The sequence below is a fragment of the Lygodium microphyllum genome, chromosome 8, assembly GCF_053477565.2.
Source record: "Lygodium microphyllum isolate KBCC chromosome 8, Lygodium_microphyllum_v1.1.10, whole genome shotgun sequence".
Taxonomy (NCBI): domain Eukaryota; kingdom Viridiplantae; phylum Streptophyta; class Polypodiopsida; order Schizaeales; family Lygodiaceae; genus Lygodium; species Lygodium microphyllum.
The window spans coordinates 153,506,766-153,518,587 of record NC_141142.1 but is presented as its reverse complement, the minus strand read 5'-3'; positions in this window follow the sequence as shown (position 1 = coordinate 153,518,587).

The following is an 11,822-nucleotide window of genomic DNA, read 5'->3' as shown; positions in this document are numbered from 1 at the left end:
GTCCGTTTTCTGTGAGCTAACACCTTGTATCAAGTCTTGGCAGTGGCAGGTACATTTTGCTTCATTGATTGAGGGGTGTACCGACTCACTGGAAAATGTTTATATGACATGCTTGGGTGTTGATTCTGTTCAAAGAGGAGAGAGAGACAGGAAAATACCATATCCATGAGCCTTCAGGCTCTCAAAGAAGGCTCTCAAAGTCATTTCTTCATGTTCCACACTAAAAATGAAAGGCACACAACACAATGTAAAGTAACCTAGTCTTAGTGTTGACTAGACTGACTAACTCTAGTCAGGTCACCTACTAACACAAACCTGACTTATTCACTGTAGTCACATGGAGACAGCACACATCTAGCTGTCACAGATGTCGGTTACACACCAAGACAAACTGACGTGTGGAGCTTGATTTCTAACACTCCCCCTCAAGCTCAACCAAAAACTCAAACCATCTGCATCACTCCAAATAGATGTCTAAAGTGAATGAACTTATCTTTACCAAGTGATTTGGTAAAGATGTATGCTACCTGGTCTTCAGTCTTCACATGCTCCAAGTCAATCTGATCTGCTAAAACCATTTCCCTGATGAAATGGTAGTGAACCTCAATGTGTTTCGATCTTGCATGATATACAGGATTGCTTGCTAACATGACACTGCTTAAATTGTCACAGTACAGCTTGACTTTGTTGTCCAAGTGTACTTCCAAGTCATTCAGCAACTTCTGTAACCACTTGACTTCACAGGCGGCTAAGGCCGCACCACGATACTCTGCTTCCGTACTGGACAATGCAACTATAGGCTATTTCTTACTCTGCCAACTGATCATGCTACTACCCAATCCAAATGCATAGCCGTTGGTTGACCTCCTATCATATGTGCAACCAGCCCAGTCAGCATCAGTGTACCCCATCAAGTCAAGGGATTTTCCATATGCATAAAATAGCCCATGATCTGTGGTACCCTTTACATATCTCAGAATTCTCCTGACTGCATCCAAGAGTGGTCTGCGAGGCTTCTGCATGAACTGACTGATCAGCCCCACAGCATAACTCAAGTCAGGTCTAGTGATCATGAGATAGATCAAGCTGCCTACCATCTATCTGTACATAGTAACATTCTCAATCTTTGTCCCAACATCAATTTGCAGCTTGACATTCTGCTCTAAAGGCGTATCCATAGGCTTGCAGTCAGCCATACCATATTTCTATAACATGTCATGAGCATACTGCTTCTATAGCAGCCATATGCCTTGAGGTGTAGAGACAACCTCAATCCCCAAAAAATATTTCGGCTCTCCAAGGTCCTTGACCTTAAACTCAGCCTGTAAACATGTCTTTATTTCAGCAATCCCATTTCCATCATCTCCTGTAATGATTAAGTCATCAACATAGACAACTAGGAAAACATAGCCACTATCTGTCTTCTTCACAAACAGGCTATGATCCGCATCTCCCAATCGAAAACCATGTTGCTGCAAATAACTGCTGATGCGAGCATTCCATGCTCTGGGTGCCTGTTTCAGCCCATATAATGCCTTTTTCATCCGACATACATGTGCTGGAAATTTCTGGATGCACATAGCCTTCAGGATGTTCCATGTAAACCTCTTCCTGTAATTCTCCATTGAGAAAGGCATTCTTTACGTCCATCTGTCATAGTTACCAGCCTCTAGCTGCTGCCAAAGCAATCACAGTTCTAATTATAGCCATCTTTGCTACAGGGATGAAAGTCTCCTCATAATCAAGACCATACTGCTGCGCATACCCTTTTGCAACCAGCCTGGCCTTGTATCTTTCCAATGATCCATCTGATTTACATTTCACCTTATACACCCACTTGCATCCAATAAGTGTTTTGCCCTCAGGCAACTATACCAAATCCCATGTACCATTTTCAGCCAAAGCTGAATATTCCTTATCCATAGCAGCACGCCGATTCTCATCTGCCAACTGCCTCATCAAACTTACTTGGTTCTCTAAAACCTGTTACTTTCGTCATATAAGCATAATGATAGGCTGAATATCCAGTGTAAGTATACCTGTCAACAGGTCGTCTGACCCTCTCTGATCTCCTGAGCTATGGCTCACTGTGAGCTTGTCTCTCATGAGGCGGCACATAACAGCTCTGCCTAGCACTTGGCGTCATAACAGACGGAATCCCCAATTCACTGTCTAAGCTGTCACTGCTAGATGAATCATAACCTCCAGTGAGTGGACGTGTTACATCTTCAAAAACCTTTTCTTTTCCCTTATTTGTTATCCCCCTCACTGACATATCCGTATCAGTGTGGATGCAGTAGTGCGACTTCGCAATCGTCCTGTCCAAGGACTCACTGTAGATGATACATCACTTGTCTGACCACTCATGGAAGTACTCTCTGCAGGAGTATTTTCAGCATGACTCATACTGGGTGAGCCATCAGTAGGCACTGCAACAGGATTCCCATACCAGGATGCTAACTCATCAAATACCACATCTCTGCTTATGAGTGTCTCATGCGAAGAAGGTACATAACACTTACAAGCTTTTCGTTCCTGTGCATATCCTATAAACACACTTTTCACTGCCTTAGGATCCAATTTCTTCCTCTTCTCATCCGGTATATGCACATATGCAATGCTGCCAAATATCTTCAAGTGCAAAATATCAGGTTTATGACCATACAGCCACTCATATGGAGTGACATCATGAATCCCTGCTGTACCATTTGGCAGACATTTTCCATTTAGCATAGCTCTAGTTGACTCCATCAAAACCCTGTTTTTCCTCTCTGCAACACCGTTTTGCTGTGGTGTATAACTACATGTGAGCTGTCTTCTGATCCCATATTTAGCAAGATACATGTCAAAGTAATTTGAGACATATTCACCTCCTCCATCTGATCTCAAACATGATATGTAACAGCCCAATTCATTTTCAGCATGCTTCTTGAAGTCTTTGAATGCATCAAACACATCATCCTTATGCTTCAAAATATAAAGGCAAGTGTACCTGCTGAAATCATCAATGAATGAGACATAATACCATGCACCGCCAAAAGAAGCATTATATGAAGGACCCCAGACATCAGAGTGCACCAACTGTAAAGACCTAGTGCTATTTTTTATATGTCTCATGAAAGAAAACCGTGCCTGCTTCCCAAACTGACATGCAGGGCATACATGACCAAAATCATTATACTTGAATTTAGGTAATCCAAGTACTACTTCCTTCTGCTGCATAGATTTTAGCTTTTGTACATTAACATGTCCAATCCGCTTGTGCCAAATCTCTACATCTCGAATGGCACTCTCATCATGAGCAAACATGGCTGCCTTAAGTCCCAGAATGGTCGCATCCAAAGTAAACATCATGCCATCTCTTTTGCCCTTGGCAATTAACTTGCAGTCATTTCCATACTCCTCAATGAAACACCCATCTTTGTTAAACCTCACTTGCAAATTCTGTTCTGCCATTTGACCCACAAACAACAGATTCTTTGTTATGGTCGGTACATGTAATACATCATGCAGGCCTTTCTTCTTGCCATCAGGCATCATAAGAGGAACAATCCCTTTATGCTTTATGTCATGTTGGGTGCCATCCCCAATACATACATGACCATGTGTACATGCAACCATCTCATCAAACCACTCTCCATGCTGTGTCATGTGGTTTGACGCTCCAGAGTCAATGTACCATTGGTCATCTCTATCATGTCTCGATGCATTTCTGGATACATGCTGCATGGCAAAGAGTCTATCAACCGGCTCATCATGAGCACCACTGGAAGATGCATAGTGCCCATGCTGTCTACCCTTTGCCTTCATATCTCCTGCTTCTTGTAACAATCCTTTGCAATATGCCTATACCGGCCACAATAATGGCAATCCTTGTCCCTGTTGGACTGATCAGATGACTGCCATGAACCAGATCCACCACCTCTACCTCGGGGTGATCTCCCCCTGCCTCTAAACCCGCTAGATCCACACTGGCCTTGTGTATTTGCACCATGTCAATTACTCTGCTGCTGCTGCTGCTGTCCATAAGCATTACGAGTGTCACCACAACCTCGAAATGAACCACGACCTCTAAATCCTCTGCCACGCTGGCTAGAGTATAACACAGTGTCTCTACTTTGAGATACACTGGAACCTGTATTCAAACCAAGTTTTGACTTCCTCATGCAGCAACAAAGCAACTAGCTCTTCCCAGCTAGGGGGCTCTTCTCTGACAGAAATGGAAGTATCAAAAGCTTTGTACTCTTTGCCTAAGCCATTCAAGGCAACAGCAATCATATCATCTTCTGATACACTTGAGCCAATGGTAGCAAGTTGATCAGCTATGGTCTTAATCTCCGTGGTATACACCTGGATGCTCTTGCCATTCCTAGACATGTTGTTGAACTGTTGTTTCAACTGGATCTTCCTTGCATGTGTCATGGTTCCATAATTTTTCATCAGTATGTCCCAAGCATCCTTCGGAATCTCACATCCAGTGATTTGAATTACCATAGCATCAGATATACATAGAGAAAACCAATGCAGCACCTTGCATGCTCTTTCATTCCATAGCCTGTAAGCTCTTTTCTATTCATTAGTTGGATTTTGTGCAGGCAACTCAGGAGCAGCCTCATCTCCTGTACATAGATCCCAATAACCTCTACCAACCAGAAAGTTTTTCATTCTGAATTTCCATAATGTAAAGTTCTTGTTGTCCAACTTCTCTCCAACTATCTGAGTGATATTGTCAGTCCCATGTGCATTAGCCATGATGCAATAGACTATCTATCAAGTGCTTAACTCCCTGCAGACCAATAAGTATGACTGACCAAGTTCAGTCCGTAACAGTTTATGACAGTTTTCTGCACTAAATTGCAGGAAAAAAAACAGGGTATTTCAGCCCACTGACACCCCAAAACAACCCACAAACAAGTGGTCTCAACCGTAGGTATAACTGTCAATACATAAGATATGTGTTTGCTTCAGCTTAAGCTTCTGTAACCTCACTGCCAGGGTACATACATGCAATCTGAAAACTGTAAACTGTGAGTAACCAGCAATAATTTCAAGTCCAAAACTGAGTGGTAATCATGTCATACATATTCCAAAGCCTCCCAGATAGCTGCTAGTACATTTGGCAGTCAAGACATGAGCATAGAGGCACAGAACAGTGCATAACCAGCACATACAAGTGTCAACAAATTTAGTTGCAGATTGCAGTCAACCAAAATTCAGCATAACAAGCTCCAAGCAGCTCCAAAAATGTCTTCCAATCATGTCATACATTTACTTTGTAGTGGCAAGTTCAATACATGAGCATCTGAGTAGGCATAGACAACCTGTCTTCGTTAACCAATGGCATAAACTTCATGAACTGTTTGTAATTAACCAAGATGGTGTGTAGATGATGGAACCCCCAAGATGACCTGTATTGCTTCAGTAATACATAATGCTTGTCATTGACTGTGTATGACAGTTTTCAGCCACTAACATACTTCAGATCTAAGTGATTTCAGTGAGCAACTTCAGCTCAAATGCATTACATCCGGTACATATGGCTTCTTGACATACATCTTGGCTCTAGTGATGCTTCTGTGTATGTATGAGTGCTTCAAGCTCATGCCAGACAAGTGTATATGCTTTGTAGTGGTTGTATACAGTAGGCCACTGTTTATGACAGACCTGTGATCTCTGTTTTCAGCTCATAAGTGAGCTCTCACATAAGCATTCACACCTTGTACTCTTCAAGTACTTTCCACTAGTCTCTGTCAGGCATTTGGCCACTTCGTATCACTTGCATATGATGTTTCCAGCCACCCACGAAGATGTCTGCAGAAACAGGTGCAGTTTGCGCAGATCTGTCCTCTGCTCTAGCAGCTCGATTTGATGATGGTGATGATGATGGAGCTCACACTAGTGCTTAATACCCCCTTCACAAGGCTCTAAACAAGCCACAAACTATAGCTTGAACCATAGAGTAGGCAATCACACAATGCCTAACTTCCATCACAATGACAGCTTGTTTGATCTTTGAGAACCCTTGATCTTCCACTCCTACAAGTCTTCTTGACTTCCTCCTGCTCCAGAGAGCTCAACCTGGCAATGCTTTGATACCATGTTCAAAGAGGAGAGAGAGACAGGGAAACACCATATCCAGGAGCCTTCAGGCTCTCAAAGTCATTTCTTCATGTTCCACACTAAAAAAGAAAAGCACACAACACAATGTAAAGTAACCTAGTCTTAGTGTTGACTAGACTGACTAACTCTAGTTAGGTCACCTACTAACACAAACCCGACTTATTCACTGTAGTCACATGGAGACAGCACACACCTAGCTGTCACAGATGTCGGTTACACACCAAGACAAACTGACGGGTGGAGCTTGATTTCTAACAGGTTCATGATTATCAACTATCATATGCCTAAGCTATGCTCGCATGATGCTAGCTTTGGACTTGGCAGTATTTGATTGACTTGGGATGTGATTTTGACACTATCAGCTTTCATTTTCACAATTCTGAAATTTATTACAACAAGCATTTATGTATGGACTAACATGGAATTTTCATATTAAATCATCCTAGTTTGATGTATTTTTTATGGTACTTGGTGGATAGCCTCATTAAATGCTCGTTTCTCGCCATTTTATCTTGGTTTTTGGTGGTTTTTTTGTCATTTTTTATAGCTTACAGCAAGCAATTTTAAATTGTCTGCATTGTTTCAGCTTGCAGCATGGCATCTTCTTCCACTGACATTGCTATATTCAACATCACTAAGGTTGATGGTTTGAATTATGCCTATTGAAAGAGCGAAGTTTGGCAGATATTGGTGCAAAAATTGCAGATAAAGCCACTAAGATTGAGTGGAGAGCAGCGTGAGACTATGACTAATGACAAATGGATGGAGCTTGATGAGTTATGCAAGTCTACCCTCATCTTGTCTCTCACTGAACATATGCATTACAATGTGGTTGAGGAAGCACAGAGTGCTTGTCAGCTTTGGGATAAGATTAAGAGCCTCTATGATAAGCAAAGTCCTACAAGTCAAATGTATTGGTTGAAGCAGCTTCTGGATCTCCGCATGAAAGAGAATGTGACCATGTCAACTCATCTAAGCCAGTTTCATGCTATTCTTAAAAACTTGGTTTTGCAGGGCATTTATTTCAAAGAGGATGTCACTCAGTTGTTCTTACTTGGAACTCTTAATGAGTCTTGAGATGTATTCCGCAATGCCTTATGTGCTTCTGCCACTACTCTGAAGCTATCTGATATTGAGAGCCCTCTTCTACAAGAAGAGATAAACTGTAAGAATTTGGATGCCTCTCGTATGTCTCATGCTTTGACAATTAGAGGCCGACATAATGGAAATGCAACGAATGACCACAGTAATGGCCGTGGATGGGATTCGTAGAAACCTCGGTCCAAGTCGCGTGGCAAGTCGTGCAGTAAGTCTCATAGGAGAAATGTCAATCTGACTTGTCATCATTGTGGGAAGAAAGGCCACAATGTCATGAATTGCGCAATGAAAGGCACAAAGACAAGGGGAAAGAAAAAGTACAGAAAAAAGCTTATGATCACAACATAGTACTTGCTAAGTTAAATATTAAAATTAAAGAGATTAATATTATACAGCCCAAGGATAGTGATGGGGATTATATCCTTGCAATAGCTTCATCTAGTGTTTCGTCGATGACAAAGATACACTATGTATGCACAGTGTTGGCTCTTGGACTTAGGTGCATCCTTTCATGTGACAACAGAACGGTATGAATGGAACCTTGCAGAGAGTGGTTCCATTCATACCATTCTGTTTCAGGTTCTGTGTGCTTGGGTGATTACAGGTCTCTTAAGATTTCCGGCATTGGTGATATTAGGTTGCAGCTTCCTTTTGGCAACAATTTTATTGTGCACAATGTACATCATGTACCTGCATTGACACAGAGTCTCATGTCCGCTGTGGACAACTTGATGACGCAAGATATCATGTATCTTTTGGAGACTCTACATGAAAGATTACTCATTGTAGGCTTATGCTTGCGAGAGGTGCCAAGGCTGACAGTCTCTACCCCTTAGTTGTTTCTGGATCTACAATTGATCATGTTTCGTCGGTGGAATCTTTACCTCATGTATCTCTTTGGCATACTCATTTGGGGCATATGTCTGTTAAAGGAATGAAAATGCTTTCTGATTTGTAGTACTTATGGCCCCTTGACTATTTTCATTTTGATTCTTGTGATCATTGTCTTTATGGTTGGTAGACTAGGTCTATGCATAAGAAGTCTGGTATGTCACGCATGAGTGAGCCCTTGGCTTCGGTACATTCTAATGTCTGTGGGCCCATGCCTTATCAGTCTTTGGGTGGTGCGAAGTATTTTGTTACTTTCATAGATTATTTTTCATATATGAAACGCCTAAGGATAGATAATAGGGGTGAGTATATCTCACGTGCTTTTGAGCAGTTATGTGATGAGAGGGGTATTAAGCGTCAATTGACCGCTCCTTAGATCCCTCCCTAGGATGGTAGGGCTGAGCGGATAAATAGGACCATCCAAGAGAGAATTCGTAGTATGCTTAGCCATGCAAGCCTACCCCAACACTTTTGGACTGAGGCAGTTACGACCGCCATATATATCATTAATAGATCGCCCTGTAGTGCCATTGATTTCCAAGTTACAGAGGAGGTATGGATAGAAAAGCCTTTCTCTTATGCACATTTACGTGTCTTTGGATGTGAGGCATTCTACCATGTGCCCAAGGACAACCGTAACAAGCTCGATCCTAAGAGTGTTAAATGCATATTCCTTGGTTATGGAGATGCAGAAAAGATGGATTACCATCTATGGGATCCACAAGCGCGAAAAGTCATCAGCAGCCATGATGTAGTCTTCCATAAAGACAAGATGCATAGGCAGCCTAAGAGAGTCGTAGAGATACACAGGGTTATATTTTAGAAGTCACAAGCTCGTGTACAGCCAGCTAGATAGCATGCATCAGCAACAGATATTTATGAGCAAGGTATTGAACAGAATGTTAGGCAAGCAACAGAGCCTACAGTGCAGCGTTCTACTAGAAATAGATGCCTACCTGACAGATTTAAGCCCTCTATGCACTAAGTCTTGGCTACATATGTAGGAGAGCCTCTCACCTATGATGAGGCTATGCACAAGGATGACAATCACTTCTAGGAGAGAGCTATGCAATCGGAGATAAACTCCTTGCATAAAAATATGACGGGATTTGGTTTCCTTGCATGCTGGCAAGAAGGCTTTGCCATGCAAGTGGGTGTACAAGCTAAAAAATACCCTTGGACACTCCAAGCCAGCATATAAGACTACATTGGTAGCAAAGGGTTTCAAGCAGGAGCATAGTATTGACTTTGATGAGGTCTTCTCTCTTGTGGTTAAGATGACCACCTTGCGCTTAGTCTTGACTTTAATTGCACAGCTTGACTTGGACTTGTACCAGATAAATGTCAAGACGGCTTTCTTACATGGAAACTTGCATGATGAGATTTACATGGAGCAGCCTAAGGCCTTTGCAACAAAGCCTAGTAAAAAGCGCTTATTGTGCAAGTTGAAGAAAAGTCTTTATGGTTTGAAGTAAGCACCTACGAAATGGTATCATAAGTTCAATGCATTTATACAATCACAGGGCTACAGCCATAGTATTATGGATCTGTGCTTGTACACGAAGAAAGCCCGTGATGAGTCTTTGCTTATTTTGGTACTCTATGGATGGCATGCTATTAACAGAAAAAGCTCATGATGAGTTGGATACTCTTAAGGCTCATCTCATAAAGAGCTTTGAGATTAAGGATCTAGGACATGCCTCTCACATACTTGGTATATGCATTAGATGTAACAAGCATCAAGAACGACTCTACTTATCATAGAGGGAGTACATTCATAAAGTCCTTGAGCGCTTTCGCATACAAGACGTGAAGCCTATTGGTTTTCCATTGCCTTCTTATATGAAAGTATCACAAACTAATTGTCCACAAACAAATAAGTAGAGAGCCAAGATAGCCAAGATTCCCTATGCATCCACAATGGACAGTCTTATGTATGCCATGATAGCCACTCGTCCAGATATCACCTTTGCAGTTATTGCGGCAAGCTAGATAGCTACACCTGACAAAAAGCATTAAGATATCGTAAAGCGTATCATACAATACTTGAAGGACACTGCAAATACGTACATATACTATGGCAACCAGGATACAAGAGTCGTGAGATACACTGACTGATTATGTAAAACATGCAGACAATAAGAAGTCCACTCATGGTTGTGTTCACTTATGTTGGAGGTGATATTTCATGGATGTCCAAGGTGTAAAAATGCATGACCCTTTCTACTACAAAGGCCAAGTATGTTGCAACCACTGAGACTTGCAAGAAGACCATATGGTTAGGCCGTTTGATTCATGACCTTGGTATTGATGCTATCCCTACGCTGCATTTGGATTCTATTAGTGCTCTTCAATTAGCCAAGAATCCGATTTTCCATGCGAAGACGAAACACATTGAGGTAAGGTATAACTTCATACGTAAAATCATTGAGGACAAGTCTGTTGAACTTATCAAGATCTCGACCGACCAAAATCCTAAAGATCTGCTTACCAAAAGCCTTTCTACAGAGCACTTTGCATTCCTCAAGAGATTAATAGACGTGGAATGAGATGACGTCTTTCATCATCTTGTTGAACATGTACTATCTTTTTCTTTTTTCTTTTTCACTCCTCACTCCAACAGATTCGCCTTTAAGTGAAAGGTTATTAAGAATAAAAGCACCTCCGCTTGGCCGCCCATGTATTACTACACTCACAATATCCGCATCTACACACTACAAATGACAAGCACCCATCACTGTCACTTTATTACATTATATAAGATTTTTTAAAGTAAGCATTGTACAACCCACATATAGTTAAAAGCCTATTAGATCCTACTTCTCTTATCTATCGAAATACATTATATAGGATTTTTTAAAGTAAACATTCAACATCGTGTCACACTTGCAAGAGTGACAAGATTATGTGAAAAATTGTGCATATTCATTTATGCATCATATTATATTTGTGATACGTGACTTTTAATCTTTAATCATTATCATGTATGCATACTTGTATTCATGTGCAATTATCAATTTAATGACCACCATCCTAAAGCATTTTCAACATCATGCATCCATGTATATCATCCAAGGAAAAGTAGTGTACTTCCATATGCATACATCCATAAAAGGCATCACAAAAATGTACTACATGCAATAAGACTATCTAACCTCAAAGCATATCACATAAAGCAATACATGCCATGATTATAGTTATAATCCAGTTTTGGGTGCCATTGGCTCAAATTTTAAAAAACCGCCACTACTAAATTTATTTATAAGATTATTGTGTACATCAAAGCCCTATAACTACTAGTGCTTAGCCTTTCTAAACTCTATGATAGCTTTATCACCTCGATAAACTACCCATTTGCCCTCTTTTCTAGCACCAAATTGGTGGGGGGGAGGGGGGTGTGTGTGGGCACAACTAAATGTAAAATACTAGGTGCATAATGAAATGTCTATGTGCCAAATTCAGATTTGCTATGTGCTAAAATATAATTTTCTAAAATAAATATACGTATTCGCGATCAATAATATCACTGCCTCGCCAACTCTAGATGGAGGTTAGGGCTTCTTATTCGCAAACCTACCTAATGCTGTATCTGAGTTCACAAACAGACAACTTGTCAGGGTCTTCAAAAAGCCTGAAGACAAATTTACCTCTTGAGACGAGGATTGAGCAGGGCCTTTGTTATGAAGTAAAGTGCCTGGTGATGCTTTAGATTT